Source organism: Scyliorhinus canicula, chromosome 24, assembly GCF_902713615.1.
Source record: "Scyliorhinus canicula chromosome 24, sScyCan1.1, whole genome shotgun sequence".
Classification (NCBI taxonomy): Eukaryota; Metazoa; Chordata; class Chondrichthyes; order Carcharhiniformes; family Scyliorhinidae; genus Scyliorhinus; species Scyliorhinus canicula.
Window position 1 is genome coordinate 13,496,637 of NC_052169.1, and position 16,889 is coordinate 13,513,525.

A 16,889-nucleotide genomic window follows, 5' to 3' on the forward strand; every position below is an offset into this window, starting at 1 on the left:
GCCCCGGAGTTCTAATGCTAGCACTGCTCTGTCGTGCCCTGGACTCTCCTGCACATCTTTGGACTGTGGGAGGAAACCGGAGCACCCGGAGGAAACCCACGCGGACACGGGGAGAACGTGCAGACTCCGCACAGACAGTGACCCAAGCCGGGAATCGAACCTGGGACCCTGGCACTGTGAAGCAACAGTGCTAACCACAATGCTACCGTGCTGCCCCCTATAGTTCTCATCGGCTGAGATGATCATCACGCCTTTTCTCGATGTGCATGTGACTGAGACACTATCCCTTTCCTCGCTGCACAGATTTCGACTGTCACCTCCGACGCCACCAAAAACGGATTCAAAAATGGCTTGTAATACAAATTGGTCCTACGCGAGAAAAGCCTTTCCTGTCACAGACACTAAGCTTGAGGCTTCAACTGTCTACTGAGATGACCACTAATGAATCAGAGTGAAGCTAATTAATCCATCCCTAAATTAGCATTCCATGAACTGCCTGCCATCTGAATCAATTGGATTTACTTGACTTCCTCTAACAACCTCACAATGTGTCAATTGGCATCCGTTGGCTCTCCATGTATTTAACCTTGCAAGGCTTTGAGGTAGCGACCTATTCAAACATGTTCAAATAAAGTGCTGATTAGACAATCCCATTAGGCCACTGTCGGCCACTTTCTGCTTCACAGTAGTTGGTTAGCACTTGTGCAAAGTCTTCTCCATTCCGTAATGTCGGAAGAGCGAGAGTTATGTTAGAGTCCCCCAAATCCTCCACTCTGTATCTTTGCAGGGACTGGGATGACATTGGGCCGGGTTTCGTGCATGCGTGATTGGGATGACATCGGGCCGGGTTTCGTGCATGCGTGATTGGGATGACATCGGGCCGGGTTTCGTGCATGCGTGATTGGGATGACATTGGGCCGGGTTTCGTACATGCGTGATGAGTGGAGGCAGCTGGTCAGTTTTACTGCCCGGCCACGTCCACTGGAGGGGGTTTGTGGGAGGCCAGGTGTGTGGCATCCAGAGTACTGAAGATCAGAACAGATAGGAGGGCGTCTGAACTTGGCGCATTCATTTGGATAACCAATATAGCCCCTCGGAGAAGTAAGGTGCCTCTTTTGATATGGTCCCAGGACAGCTTCGGGAGAAGTAAGGCACTGTTTTGGAGAGGCGAGGCACTCTTTGAGGTTATTAAAACAAATAGAACATAGAACATAGAACAGTACAGCACAGAACAGGCCCTTCGGCCCTCAATGTTGTGCCGAGCCATGATCACTCTAGTCAAACCCACGTAGCCACCCTATACCCGTAACCCAACAACACCCCCCCCTTAACCTTACTTTTTTTTAGGACACTACGGGCAATTTAGCATGGCCAATCCATCTAACCCGCACATCTTTGGACTGTGGGAGGAAACCGGAGCACCCGGAGGAAACCCACGCACACACGGGGAGGACGTGCAGACTCCACACAGACAGTGACCCAGCCGGGAATCGAACCTGGGACCCTGGAGCTGTGAAGCATTTATGCTAACCACCATGCTACCCTGCTGCCCTTTTACACATAAATGCAAAAGATGTCAACTGTCCAGCTGCCAAGGAACTGTAAAAGAGCTGGCCAGCAAGTATCAAAACTGTCAAGGAACTGTACAAGGATACCAGATGAGATGGCATGGAGGGAGTAAGGGCAAAGGGCAGTGGATGGCCTGGGATGGCACTAAGTTGGCATGGGATGGATATAGGGGAATGGGTTGGCATAGGTGGGGCACAGGAAGTAAGGGGTGAGGGCTGGAGAGATTTATTTTGTTTCCCCTTACTTATTTGAACACAGTGCTGGAGAACAGAGGCATTCCTTGTGTTCAGCTTCACTCCGCACCTGTTCAGGGATCGGTCGCTCCCACTCATTTTTTAGGCCCGCACCACCCCTCTACCAGAGGAGGCCTTGTGGCACATTAGCAGCATCCTTACCACTGGGCCAGAAGCTCCGGATTCAGGTCCAACGCCAAGACTTCCCATTGAGTCATTATAATAAGATGCTATCGCAGCAAATTCTCTGGGTAGGTAACATGAGTTAGGGCAGAAACACTCAGCTGGAGGGTTGGAGGAGAATGCCATTGCCTGCAGAGAAATTGAGAAAGGTGAGGTGGAAAAGTGAGCAACGGTGAAGCTAGATGGGCTGGAAGGCCTTCTTCTATGTTGTAACATACGAACACACGAAACAGGAACAGGAGTCGGCCATTCAGCCCCTCGAGCCTACTCCACCATTCGATAAGATCATGGCTGATCAGCTTGTGTTTCATGTTCTACATTCCCACTTACTCCCGATGGCCTTTGATTCCCTTGCTTGACAAAAATTTATCTACCTCACCTTTAAAAATATTCAGTGACCCCCCCCGCCTCCTTCTGAGGTAGACACTTCCAAATCTCTGAGAGAAAAGAATTCTCTTCACCTCTGACCTAAAAAGGGTGATTCTGAATTTTAAAAAAGAGGATCCAAGTTCGGGACTCACCCACAAGAGGAAATACCCTCTCTGCGTCCACCTTGTCGAGATCGTTCAGGGTCCTCGATCAAGTCACCCCTCACTCTTGTAAACTCCAGCAGAAACAAGGCCAGTCTGTCGAACTTTTCCTCACGAAACAACCTGCTCATCCCAGTCGTCAATCAAGTAAACCACCTCTGTATGTTTACAGTCGGAGAGGATAATAATAATCTTTATTAGTGTCACAAGTAGGCTTACATTAACACTGCAATGAAGTTACTGTGAAAAGCCCCTAGTCGCCACGTTCCGGCGCCTGTTCGGGTACACTGAGGGAGAATTCAGAATGTCCAATTCACCTAACAAGCACGTTTTTCAGAACTTATGGGAGGAAACCCACGCAGACACGGGGAGAATGTGCAAACTCTGCACAGACAGTGACCCAGACTCCCCGGCACTGTGAAGCAACACTGCTAACGGCTGTGCCATTATTGTAATAAGCACAGTACTGTAATGTCCTATTATTTTCTGTTGCAACCTTATTAGATTTAAAACAGCAAACATTTCCCTTCTGCTCTTTGTACACTGTCATTTGATTCTATTTTAAATATTCATGTAAACTTTATACACAGTTCGTTTTTATAGCTTGAAGCACCTCGTCATTAATATGTAATATTTTTCAAACCTTTGATGTTTTCACAACCCTCCTGCTCTGTCACTTTGCAAATGCTGATTTTTGAGTTAATCCTATAATCTCTCACAATAATTCAGCAACCCTTCCACAAGGCATACACCTCACTCCATTGTAATTCTCAACCATTTTGCCATCTTGTTCTTTGTAAAGGTTGACTTTCTCCAAATAAATTGGTCTTTGTCACCGATTTGGAAATTTCTTTTTCTTTATTTCCAATGGTTTTATTATGTATTCTGAATCGGTTGCAAAATTGAGCATTCCCTTTCCACCTTCTGGCAAATGTACTGTTTTAATAAACTTATCTTCTGATTATGCAGTGGTTCACTCCTCCAGAGTGAGGATCATCTCGGTGTGGTATGTGAGGAGGTTATTTACAGGGTGGCATGGTGGCACTGTTGCCTCAGAACGTCAGGGACCCGGGTTCAATTCCAGCCTCGGGTGACTGTTTATGTGGAGTTTGCACGTTCTCCCCCGTGTCTGCGTGTGTTTCCTTCGGGTGCTCTGGTTTCCTCCCGCAGTCCAAAGATATGCAGGTTAGGTGGAGTGGCCATGCTGAACTTCCCCTTAGTGTCCAAAGATGTACAGGTTAGGTAGGATTACGGGGATAGGGTGGAGGAGTGGTTCGAGGTAGGGTGCTCTTTCAGAGGGTCGGTGCAGACTCAATGGGCTGAATGACCTCCTTCTGCATTGTAGGAATTCTACGATACAGCTAGGGAAGAGCACAGAGGGCAGCACGGTAGCACAGTGGTTAGCTCTGTTGCTTCTCACGCTGGGGTCCCAGGTTCAGTTCCCGGCTTGGGTCACTGTCTGTGCGGAGTCTGTACGTTCTCCCCATGTCTGCGTGGGTTTCCACCAGGTGCTCTGGATTCTTCCCACAGTCCAAAGATGTGCAGGTTAGGTGGATTGGCTATTCTAAATTGCCCTTAGTGTCCAAAAAAAAGGTTAGATGGGGTTACTGGGTTACGGGGATAAAGGAGTGGAGGTGTGGGCTTAAGTAGGGTGCTCTTTCCAAGGGCCCGTGCAGACTCGATGGGCTGAATGGCCTCCTTCTGCCCTGTAAATTCTATGAAGTGCAGAAGGATAAAACAATTTACAATATCTACCTTATACTCTAACATTCAGGGTAAGTATGAGGCAATGTGAATTAACAGGTGAACCATGGTCAGACACACCACACTACACAATACATGGCAAGTGTGACTAAAACAGATTCCATGGGTTTTTCAACCACCCATCCAGATGTTTGTCATATTGTGAGCCAAACAAATCCTCACTGAAGCTTCATCTTTCTCACAAAGGTTTCCAATCTCCACATCTGAGGATCTCGCTTTGGAAATCTCTTCAAAAGTAACTCCCACTCGGACGTCCTCAATAATGATCCACCCCGCAGGGCTTCAATCACACTTTCCGAGATTTTTTACCCTGGATCTCGGAGTTCACTCAACCCCCACTTTCCACACATAATCTCAGATCTGAGTGGGCCGGATCTCGAATAATGACGAGTCAGAATACAGGAAGGAGATAGAGAACCTAGTGGAGTGGTGCAGCGACAACAATCTATCCAGTAAAATGAAAGAGTTGGACTTCAGGAGGCAAAGTACTGTCTGATCAATCCTGTCTGATCAACGTTGCCGAGGTGGAGATAGTTAACAGTTTCAAATTCCTAGGGGTACACACTACCAAAAATCTGTCCTGGTCCACCCAACTCAACGCTACCACCACGAAAGCACAACAACCATTACTTATCGCAATAATGTTTTTTAATATGTATAATCGCTGTAAGAGTCCAGATCCAGTGAACTCATTAAGTCTCGTGGCCTTATCTGGAAATAAGCTCTGCCAACTAAGGGAGAATATCACTTGTAGAATGGCCTTGCCACTATGGGGGGCAACTGCTTGGCAAGAGACCCTGCCAAGAAGGGAGGCTGGTGTTTTTCTGGAGATAGCTACCGGAGGTATCTACCTCGTATCTTTAGGCCTGTGAGGCCTCCCTGAAACTAAGGCCTTGCCAACCAAGAGAGAGACTGTCCTTTGTCTCGAAATAACTGTGGGGAGTTAACTTGTTTTTCAGCAGCAGGGGACCATGCTAAAACTCCCCTTGAACTCCCTAGCTCTCTCTGAGTGTAAAAACAATATAAATATTCAAGCAAAAGCTGCGAAAGTTAGAGTTTTGCTTGGAGAGCTGTTTAGGATATTACTGTAAGAAGTCTTCCAACACCAGGTTAAAGTCCAACAGGTTTGTTTCAAACACTAGCTTTCGGAGCACTGCGCCTTCCTCAGGCGACAAAATCTAGTGTTTGAAACAAACCTGTTGGACTTTAACCTGGTGTTGCAAGACTTCTTACTGTGCTCACCCCCAGTCCAACCCCGGCATCTCCACATCTAGGATATTACTGGGTGTTTAAACTGACATATCACGACTCGTTGAAAATGAATGAAAATGAAAATCGCTTATTGTCACGACTAGGCTTCAATGAAGTTACTGTGAAAAGCCCCTAGTCGCCACATTCCAGCACCTGTCCGGGGAGGCTGGTACGGGAATCGAACCGTGCTGCTGGCCTGCCTTGGTCTGCTTTAAAAGCCAGCGATTTAGCCGTGAGCTAAATTGATTGATTGAGTATGGAACTCCGAGACAACCAGTCGGTGTGAGTATGAGATGTTAATAGTTTAAGAAGTAAATATGTAGTTAAAGAAGCTCAGAGGCTAACTCATCACGTATCCTGTATCTGTCAAACTGTATCATTTATCAAAACATTTGTATTACCCTTTTTTCTTTAAATAAATTGCGTGTATATTTTACCATACAGATCCGTGTCTATTTTAATAAATAAGAGTGATATTTAACTAAGACTCATCATATTCTCACCCTTTGAGCCTATCTGGAGGGTCACTTGCCCATGCCTAGCTCTCATGCCTAGGGGCTGGTTTAGCTCACTGAGCTAAATCGCTGGCTTATAAAGCAGATCAAGCAGGCCAGCAGCACGGTTCCCGTACCAGCCTCCCCGAACAGGCGCCGGAATGTGGCGACTAGGGGCTTTTCACAGTAACTTCATTGAAGCCTACTCGTGACAATAAGCGATTTTCATTTCATTTCATTTCAAGCATTAGAAATATTTAGTAGACGTTAAGGAAAAGATAGTTATCTAAGTCACAGTCTATCCTGTATATTGAAGGTAGTGAAAGCCAGGCACATTGTGTATACTATAATTAGATCTCCCATATAGCGAGTCTTACTTTAGATATTCACAAGACCTTGTCTGGTAGCTTACAACCTTGAATAATCGGGAAGATCTTAGATAAATACTCCTCAACTGTCACAAGTGCCTATACTTCCTCAGGAAACTAAGGAAATTTGGCATGTCCACATTAACTCTGACCAACTTTTACAGATGCACCATAGAAAGCATCCTATCTGGCTGCATCACAGCCTGGTATGGCAACTGCTCGGCCCAGGACCGCAAAAAAGTTCAGAGAGTCGTGAACAGAGCCCAGACCATCACACAAATCTGCCTCCCATCCATTGACTCCATCTACACCTCCCGCTGCTTGGGGAAAGTGGGCAGCATAATCAAAGACCCTTCCCACCCGGCTTACTCACTCTTCCAACTTCTTCAATCGGGCAGGAGATATAAAAGTCTGAGAACACGCAACAAACAGACTCAAAAACAGCTTCCCCCCGCGGTTGACAGACTCCTAAATGACCCTCTTATGGACTGACTTGATTAACTCGACACCCCTGTATGCTTCACCCGATGCCGGTGTTCATGTAAATACATGGTGTACCTTGTGTTGCCCTGTTATGTATTTTCTTTTTCTTTTATTTTCTTCCCATGTACTGAATGATCTGTTGAGCCGCTCACAGAAAAATACTTTTCACTGTACCTCGGTACACGTGACAATAAACCAATCCAATCCAATCTTTGACCATGCAAAGCAGAGCACCACTTCTCCAAAGGGTACCGTTGCCCCAATGGCATGCAGGATGGAGTCACCAACCTTCGGCTACTTTCTAGGATCTTCTGGGCTATTCTCATGCCTACTTCACTGAATGCCTGCTCCCTGCAACTCTTTCTTGAATTTGGAGTCCATAAATCTGCTTCTTTCTTTAACTTCACTTAATGGGACCCATTTATGTTCCCTGGCTATTATCCCTTCCCTGGGTCTGCTTTTGGGACCTCTCCCTGTGCCCCCTTCTGGTTTGGGTTTTTCTTCCTGTCAACCTCCTATGCCCTGCTCCCTGGGGCACCTACAAGATAATGGTGTTCTGTCTCAGGTCATCTGACCTGCATTTTGACGCCGTTTCCTTCCTTCTGTGCAGACCTGCAGGTTCGATCCACAGCCTAGAGAACGCAAAACCGCACACGTGTGCCCATTTCCTGGCCAACGCACGCGGAGGTGACCTACAGTGCGTCCAGCCTTGAGTCCCTGGTCTACGACTAAAGAAGGTGAGTTTAGGCTTGATCACGTTCAGTCAGGTAAGACTTTTAGCAAGACCTGGGGCTGAATTTCTAATCATCTGTTGAAGGTACGTTCAGGTGTGGGCAAGCTCGGAACATCAGGCACTTGGAAAAGTGCCGCTGGTTCCTGAGGCCTCGCCAACTCATTTAGATTTTAGATGGGAGGGTGAGAGGGGTGGAGAAGGTAGCCTCGTGCTTTTGCCACTAAACTAGTAATATGGAGGCTCAAGGTCATGTGTTCTAATCTGACCACTACAGATGGTGGAATTTGAATTCATAAATATCTGGAATTAAAAGTCGAATCATAACCGTGAAACCGTTGCTGATTGTCGTAAAAACTCCACCTGGCGCATTAATACCCTGGAGGCATTCATTCAAATCTGCTGTCCTTACCGCAGCACGGTAGCATTGTGGATAGCCCAATTGCTTCACAACTCCAGGGTCCCAGGTTCGATTCCTGGCTTGGGTCACTGTCTGTGCGGAGTCTGCACGTCCTCCCCGTGTGTGCGTGGGTTTCCCCCGGGTGCTCCGGTTTCCTCCCACAGTCCAAAGATGTGCAGGTTAGGTGGATTGGCCATCATAAATTGCCCATTGTGTCCAAAATTGCCCTTAGTGTTGGGTGGGGTTACTGGGTTATGGGGATAGGGTGGAGGTGTTGACCTTGGGTAGGGTGCTCTTTCCAAGAGCCGGTGCAGACTCGATGGGCCGAATGGCCTCCTTCTGCACTGTAAATTCTATGTAAATTCTATGTAAATACCTGGTCTAGCCTGCAAGTGACTCCAGGCCCACAGCAATGTGGTTGACTCTTAAATGCCCTCTGAAAATGCCTATCACCATTCAGCACTGTGGGTGTACCTACGCCACATGGATTGCAGTGGTTTAAGGAGGAAACTCATTGAGGATGGGCAATAAATGCTGGTCCATCAGCAATGTCTACATCCCATGAATGAATCAAAGAAACCCTGCATGTCTCCAGTTTATTGCTTGAGGAGCTCATTCAGAGTGTGGGGCGCACCAGTCACCAATTATTAAATGGCCAAGTGGAGAACACCGATCAACTGAGATAGGCTTGAATACAGGTGATAAGGACACAGCGGGGTACCGTTCGTGCTCATGACGTAGTGTGAAAGAGTTGTGTAAAAGGGGCGATATCGGGCCAAATCCTCCTTAGAATGGCAGTACCCATAGGATTGCCACTTTGCTCCTATTGTCTTTGCACAGACCAGAGTTCTGCATTCTGGCCCAGACTTCCAAGCCGGGTCTCTTCAGGAATGCAGTGCGTTCCGATTCTTGGAATCCTCCTTGCACAGGAAGGGTTGTCATGGAGAAGACGGACCACGCCCCCTTTTTACACATTGGCTGCCTTCATTCTTTAATACCATAAAAAGCTTTGGGACATCGAAATTCCTTTTCAGTGGGTCAGTGAATGAATGTGAGTGAGGTAAGTGGGTAGGGTGGATAGGGTAGCAGTTGGTAGGGTGGGTAAGGTGCCAGCTGGGTAGGCTGCTGTTGGGTAGGGTGCATGCTGGGTAGGGTGTCAGTTGGGTAGAGTGCCAATTGGGTAAGATGCTAGCTGGGTAGGTTGCCTGTTGGGTAGGGTGCATGCTGGGTAGGGTGTCAGTTGGGTAGAGTGCCAATTGGGTAAGATGCTAGCTGGGTAGGTTGCCTGTTGGGTAGAGTGCCAACTGGGTAATCAGCCTGTTGGGTAGGGTGCATGCTGGGTAGGGTGTCAGTTGGGTAGAGTGCTACCTGGGTAAACTGCCAATTGGGTAAGATGCTCACGGGGTAGGTTGCCTGTTGGGTAAGGTGCTAGTTAGGTAGGGTGTCAGTTGGATAGGGTGCCAGTGGCAAGGTGGTAAGGTGACAGGATGGGTTGGGTGGTGAGGTCGGGTCAGGTTGGGTCGAGGGGAGTCAGAGGATTTGAGGGGTCAGAGGGTGAGGGGGTGCCTGTGAGTCAGGAGGGGGAGTCGGGGCAATCAGTTGTATATTTACCCAGGAGTTAGTCAAGTTTTATTTCAGCCTAACATTTCCTGGGTAACTATCTGGGTAAATGAATCAGAACTGCCCAAAGTCTCTGATTCTAGGGTTGGAGACATTTTGCAGGGGGGTTGTCCCGTGGAGCAGGGTCATCAGTTATTCAAACTGCCTGGGCAATTCCTGTGGCGTCCTTGCGCCCTCCGAGGAGTGCCTTAGCCCAGAGAACATCCAATCTCCGACCATCCAGACACCGGAAGGTCAGGGCCAGGAACTCAGTTGCTTCGGCAGTGACAGAGTCACTCTCACTGGAGCTGAGAGACTTGGAATTGTGAGGGGAGAGTGTTTCGACTCTTGCGGCTGCCGGCTTTTGTGTATGCATCTATCGCAGTCATATCGGCCTGGTCTGGCTCGCCCGAGCTTTCTTCAAGCTAGGTAGCGGACTGCAGTTCTCCGATCCACCACTGCCTTCATTAGGGACTCAAGGGAGTTGCCTGAGATACATGGGGCTGCCCAAACCAACACTGGCCCTCTGCTCTCCCTCATATCCATTTCCAAAGGAAATGGCGAGCTCAGTCATCGCTACCGTTGACATTTTAATTCATCACTCTGTTTGGCGGGTTCCCGCCTCCTGCCTATGCTTGCCCTCCTAACTGGGCATCAAACCCGCCTCCAGGCCACTTAATGGCTGCCGCTTTGAAAATGCGCCAGTCACTAACACTGATGAAGTGTCAAAGACCTAATTAAAGACCCCTCCCACCCGGCTTATTCACTCTTCCAACTTCTTCCATCGGTCAGGAGAAACAAAAGTCTGAGAACACGCACTACCAGATTCAAAAACAGCTTCTTCCCTGCTGTTACCAGACTCCTAAACGACCCTCTTATGGACTGATCTGATCTCTTCACACATCTTCTCTACTGAGTCGTACTACACTCTGATGCTTCACCCGATGCCTGTGTCGATGTATTTACATTGTGTATTTTATGTACATTGTATATTTTATGTTTGCCCTATTATGTATTTTCTTTTCATGTACGGAATGATCTGTCTGAGTTGTACGCAGGACAATACTTTTAACTGTACCTCGGTACACGTGACAATAAACAAATAAACAAATGAGTTACGGGATTGGGATCCGGATAAGTTCCAGTTATTAGGTTCTTGAGCCTAGAATGAAAAAATCACTCCACTCATTGCGAAAACTTCATTCAGAACAAAGAGTTAATATAAATGTCGCAACCAAAGGTATAGATTCAAGACACTATCATATTCAGTGAGCACAGTCAGAAGTCTTACAACAGCTGGTTAAAGCCCAACTGGTTTGTTTCAAACACTAGCTTTCGGAGCACTGCTCCTTCCTCAGCAGTGCTGCGAAAGCTAGTGTTTGAAACAAACCTGTTGGACTTTAACCTGGCGTTGTAAGACTTCTTACTGTGCTCACCCCAGTCCAACGCTGGCATCTCCACATCATATTCAGTGAGAGTCAAGTTTGTCATTCAAATCAGGGATTAGCAATTGAGATTGGAAGGAGGCACACCATAGACTCAACACCTGGGAAATGATAGGAAACTGATTAATGATGATTAAAGTTTATAACACCATTTGGAGCTGTGCTAATTATTCAACAGGGGATGTATCATTTCAGGTTACACTTCTGATCAAATTTTAGCTGTGAATATTTGAGATTTGATACCCGGTGACTGTGCGGAGGCAATAAGGTGTGATCAAAAGCACTTTTGTACCTCGTGACAAAATAGCAGAGGTAAGAATAGCAGATTAAAACATTTAAGAGTACTGCCACTTTAGGGATTCAAACTATCCCCAGACTCATAGATAACAGATCATAGGTCATAGAATTTACAGTGCAGAAGGAGGCCATTCAGCCCATCGTGTCTGCACCGGCCCTTGGAAAGATCGCCCCACTTAAGCCCATGTCTCAACCTGATCCCCATAACCCAGGAACCCCACCCAACGTTTTTTGGACACTAAGGGCAATTTATCATGGCCAATCCACCTAATCTGCACATCTTTAGACTGTTAGCACCCGGAGGAAACCCACGCAGGCATGGGGAAAACGTGCAGACTCCGCATAGACAGTGACCCAAGCCGGGAATCGAACCTGGGACCCTGGAGCTGTGAAGCCACAGCATAGATAAATCCCCCAGGTGCTCCGGTCATTCCCACATTCCAAAGAAAGCAATTCGGGAAGCAGAGAGGGGATATGAGAAATCAATAGCTGGTAAAAGTATTCTGTACTGTTCTATGTTCTAAATTTGACTGAAGTTTTGAGCACGTGACTAAAACCCTATGCTGATGTATTTGCATTGTGTATCTATCGTATGTCCTATGTTTTTCATGTATGGTATGATCTGACTGGATTGTGCGCAGAACAATACTTTTCACTGTACCTCTGTAGTCGTGACAATGAATCTAAACCTAATCTCTATTTCAATGGGGTTGGAATGTGCAATAATGCAAATTAGGTCGCCATCTTGGCTGTGAGTTCAAGTCATTTTACTGTGACCTGTCTTTAAAAGTTCGGTTCATGTCTCCAGTCGGTAGATTAAAAAATAATTGTTTGGCATGAGGTACATCTTCGTGACACAACCCTAAATGGCCATTGGAAGAGGGCCTGTGATGTCATCTGGGCCATCACTGGAATTAACATAGACATAGACATAGAACAGTACAGCACAGAACAGGCCCTTCGGCCCTCGATGTTGTGCCGAGCAATGATCACCCTACTCAAACTCACGTATCCACCCTATACCCGTAACCCAACAACTCCCCCTTAACCTTACTTTTTAGGACACTACGGGCAATTTAGCATGGCCAATCCACCTAACCCGCACATCTTTGGACTGTGGGAGGAAACCGGAGCACCCGGAGGAAACCCACGCACACATGGGGAGGACGTGCAGACTCCGCACAGACAGTGACCCAGCCGGGAATCGAACCTGGGACCCTGGAGCTGTGAAGCATTGATGCTAACCACCATGCTACCATGCTGCCAATTATTGAAGATAAAAACCACATTTGGAGTACTGTGTGCAGTTCTGGTCGCCTCATTTTAGGAAGGATGTGTCATAATATACACCAGTATATCATGGTGCAGACACACATCGATGGACACACACAGGGACCAATCAACATGTCCAAACACCGCAGCCAATCACCAGTTAGAATAGACACACTATAAAGGCAGAGGGCACTACGGTTCCCGCTCATTCTGGGTGCTGCCTCTGAGTGTAACAGGAACTCATCCAGCCCAGCACAGACTCACAACACGTGCCGAGAGAATCAGCTGGTTCGGACAAGGCTTAGGTCTCCAGTTTAAGTTAGCATCATTTAGACCCACAGTCATCGTGTGTTAGTTAGTTAGAAGTAGTTAATAAAATTGAGTTGAACCTTCATCAGTGTTGGAAGTGTCTGTTGATCTCTCAAGCCTACACTAACCAACACTTGTTGAAGCTTTGGAAAAGGTGCAAAGGAGATTTACCAGGAGGTTACCTGGAATGGAGAGTAGGTTTTACGAGGAAAGGTTGAGGGTGCTAGGCCTTTTCTCATTAGAACGGAGAAGGATGAGGGGCGACTTGATAGAGGTTTATAAGATGGAGAATAGATAGAGTAGACAGTCAGAGACTTTGTCCCCGGGTGGAACAAACCATTACAAGGGGACATAAATTTAAGGTGAATGGGGGAGGTTATAGGGGAGATGTCAGAGGTAGATTCTTTACCCAGAGAGTAGTGGGGGCATGGAATGCACTGCCTGTGGAAGTAGTTGAGTTGGAAACATTAGGGACCTTCAAGCGGCTATTGGATTATGGTAGAATGATGGGGTGTAGATTATTTTGTTCTTAATCTAGGACAAAAGTTCGACACAACATCGTGGGCTGAAGGGCCTGTTCTGTGCTGTATTTTTCTATGTTCTATGTTCTAAAAACCAAATGGAATGGGGGAAGGGCTGGTTGAGACTGAGACATGGTTGTTACAAATCTTTTAAATATCGTTGGAAAATTGACCTTTCAGGGGAAACTTCTGAAGACTTTTTTTCTCGCATAACTTTTTATTGAACTCATTGATTTTTCACTTATGCATTTGTATAAAATAATACAGTTTTTTTATTAAAGGAATAATGTATTAGTGAAAGGTCTGGTGTATATTGAGATGAGGTGTTATTGGAATGTCAGAACATTAAATTAATATTGCACTGGCAGAAACCCATGAAATATTTTACATTTAAATTGAAATGGAACACCATTTTAAAGACGATCCTGCTGATTTCTTATGCATGGTTTGATGATTACTGATGCATCTTTCTGGCATCTCACAATCTTTGCAAAGCTGACATTATAAGTGCTTGTAGGCATTTGGGTCACCTAATGGAACGTGTACGCTGGGAAAAGTTCAGAATAAAGAGTGCTTTAATCAAATTCCTGTACCTGAACGCTCGACAATCACACTCGCAAATGTTCCCTCTCCTCGGTGGTAGAATTGTCGTCCCTCAGTTGGGACGATGAACACTCATGGGACTGATTAGTTTACCCTTGAGTAGGGGGCAAACCTCATCATAACCAATCTGATTAGTTTGCGATCCTTTTATTGTTGACCTGATTAGCTGACCATTATTTCATTATTTTCCATTACTGTATTGTAAATGTACATGCCGCTCATGCATGGCGCTTTTGTTTGTTAAGCAGGGGATTGATTAAAAAGGCACTGTTCTTTAACTCTGCTATTATTCTATTATAGTGTTCACCAGATTAAAACACTTATCCAAACTTCCAATCAGCCACAGTTCTGACCTAAGCTCTTATAACAGCTTGACATCGTCCTCAATACATTGGAATCTTTCACTTGTAATGAATGGAAGTAATTGGTATATCGAGAACCATAGAATTCCTACAGTGCAGAAGGAGGCTATTTGGCCCATCGAGTCTGCACACCGACCCTCAGAAAGAGCAATCCATTTAGGACCCCCCCCCCCCCCCCCCAAAATCCATAGAACCCCACCCAACCTGCACTTCCCGGGACACTCAGGGGCAATTTAGCATCGCCAATCCACCTAACCGGCACATCTTTGGACTGTGGGAGGAAACCGGAGGACCCGGAGGAAACCCACGCACACATGGGGAGGACGTGAGAACTGCACACAGTCACCCAAGGCCGGAATTGAACGCAGGTCCCTGACGCTGTGAGGCAGCGGTGCTAACCATTGTGCCACCTTATGGCCCTGATATCTGTGGCAATAACGTTTTTTTTTAAGCCCAAGTTTAGGGGCCGGGATTCTCCCATCGGGAGACTAAGTGCCGCCGCCGGACTGAAAACCGGAGTGTTTCACTTCGGCGTCGGAGGCCGCTCCTCGCCCCCTATTCTCCCACCCCCCGGGGGACTAGGAACGGCGCCGCGTCAATTACACGTGCCGGGCCTTGGCGCCACGTAAATTACGCGGCCGGTGCCGTGTAAATGACATCACCCGCGCATGCGCAGGTTGGCTGGCGCCAACACGCGCATGCGCGGTTGCCGTCCTCCCCGCGGGCGCCCCGCGGAAATGCCGGAGTGATCTTGCGGGGGCGGCGGTGGGCACCAATCGCGGGCCAGACCCCTACTGAGCGCCCCCCCGGTACTGGATCCCCCCCCCCCACAGGCCCCCCCCCCAGCGTTCCCGCGCTGTTCACGCCGGCAGCGACCAGGTGTGGTCAGCGCCGGAGGAAACACGTCGTATTGGGCAGGCCGCTCGGCCCATTCGGGCCGGAGAATCGCCGCTCGCCTGTTACAACCCCGGGACATATAGAGAGATGAGAAACTCTTGGGACCTTCACTCTCCTCAGTGACTTTCACTGGCCTTCAGGTGGGGGTGGTGGGGCGGCGAGGCCGGTTGCCGGTAAGCAGCTGTTGTCCATTGCAGGAACCACTGTGTCGAAGGTACAGAGGCCCTGATGAAGTGGGCAGCTCCTGACGTATCCCATGGATGTCAGCTTTGATGTTCTGAGTGGACTGATCCAAGATACTGAGGGAGGCTTGCACCTTTCCTTGACTGAAGCACTTCTCTCGTATCCACTTCCAGTGCTGCGGCACGGCCAAACCCTCACGTCCACAGTTCAAGAACTCCCACTGCCTCAGGGAATCCCATCAGATGTCGACACGTTTGCTCCTGATTATCTGAATACCACGCCTCAGAAGATGATTCTGGACACTCCCCGTTCCCGCGCACTGGAACATCATCGTGACTTACCGCACTTCTCCGAGGGGAACTGTGCCTGACCCTGATGCCTCCTCTTACACTTTGATGTGGGGACTCTCACCCTACACCACAAGCCAACTCTACACGTGGGCTACATCCCTCCCAAGTGCTCGTACCTGAGTTGGCGGAATGTGGGCTGGTCAGTTGTGACGCTGCCTCCTCAGCATCTCTTCTTCCGGATCCCCGAGGGATGGTCTGGCCCAAGACGGGGCAGAGCTGGGGCTTGTGGGAAACAAAAAGGAGCTATTTAGTTACATAGAACATAGAACATTACAGCACAGTACGGGCCCTTCGGCCCTCGATGTTGCGCTGACCCTTCTCATTGAGAAAGCACACTCGGAAGCATGCCAATGTGGTTAACCTTGCTTGTACTGCCCATATGGCGTACCTCCCCCCAATCCTTGCACCCCCTCTTATGCCAGCGCCCCATTTTGATCACCAAGCTGACATCATGACCTGTGCCAAAACCGCGATATTCCAAGGTGATTTCACCATTGCCTTAATCACCTGGTTACGCCGATTTACCACCACCACCACTACCAGACAGTTGTCCAGGTACCCTGGCAATCTCCATGGCCATCACTTCCACATGTCAGATGCGTGCCAGTCAGGCGGACGCACTCCCAGTCTAGGCCATCTCCTGCGATGTTCGTTACCCTCTTTGCCCTACAAGGCTAGCGATCATGTTCGCCTGATATATAGTGCAGACAGGGATCATTCTCTTCATCATATCTGTGCATCACAGGATTCATTCACATGTGTTCCATGTGCACGTGCGAAACGTGGCACATACAATTCTCCCAGCTGATGCAAAGCTGTGAAGGAAGTGACCCATTTCATGAAATAATTGAGGTGTTAATTAAATGAATAGAAGTTGAGAAAAAAATACACTTTGCAGCATTTGAACTGGTGCCAGGAAGCAAGTGGAAAACGCGACACAGAGGCATGGGAATGCATAAGAACTCTAAATGCCTTGCTGCTGAAAAACTGCCAAACACCTGTGACAGAAGTTAGCCAGTAAAAACATAATGACTCTCAAAGATTCA

At 47.7% G+C, this 16,889-nt stretch overlaps 1 long non-coding RNA gene across 1 annotated transcript; it reads right to left on the reverse strand.

Annotated features, from left to right (window-relative positions):
• Window positions 1–2,018: 2,018 nt before the first annotated feature.
• LOC119956739 lies at window positions 2,019–16,020 on the reverse strand. Its single transcript, XR_005458669.1, has 3 exons — window positions 15,960–16,020; window positions 2,507–2,673; window positions 2,019–2,114 (listed from the first exon to the last, which is right to left on the reverse strand). It is a non-coding gene; the product is annotated as an uncharacterized LOC119956739 (long non-coding RNA).
• Window positions 16,021–16,889: the final 869 nt, after the last annotated feature.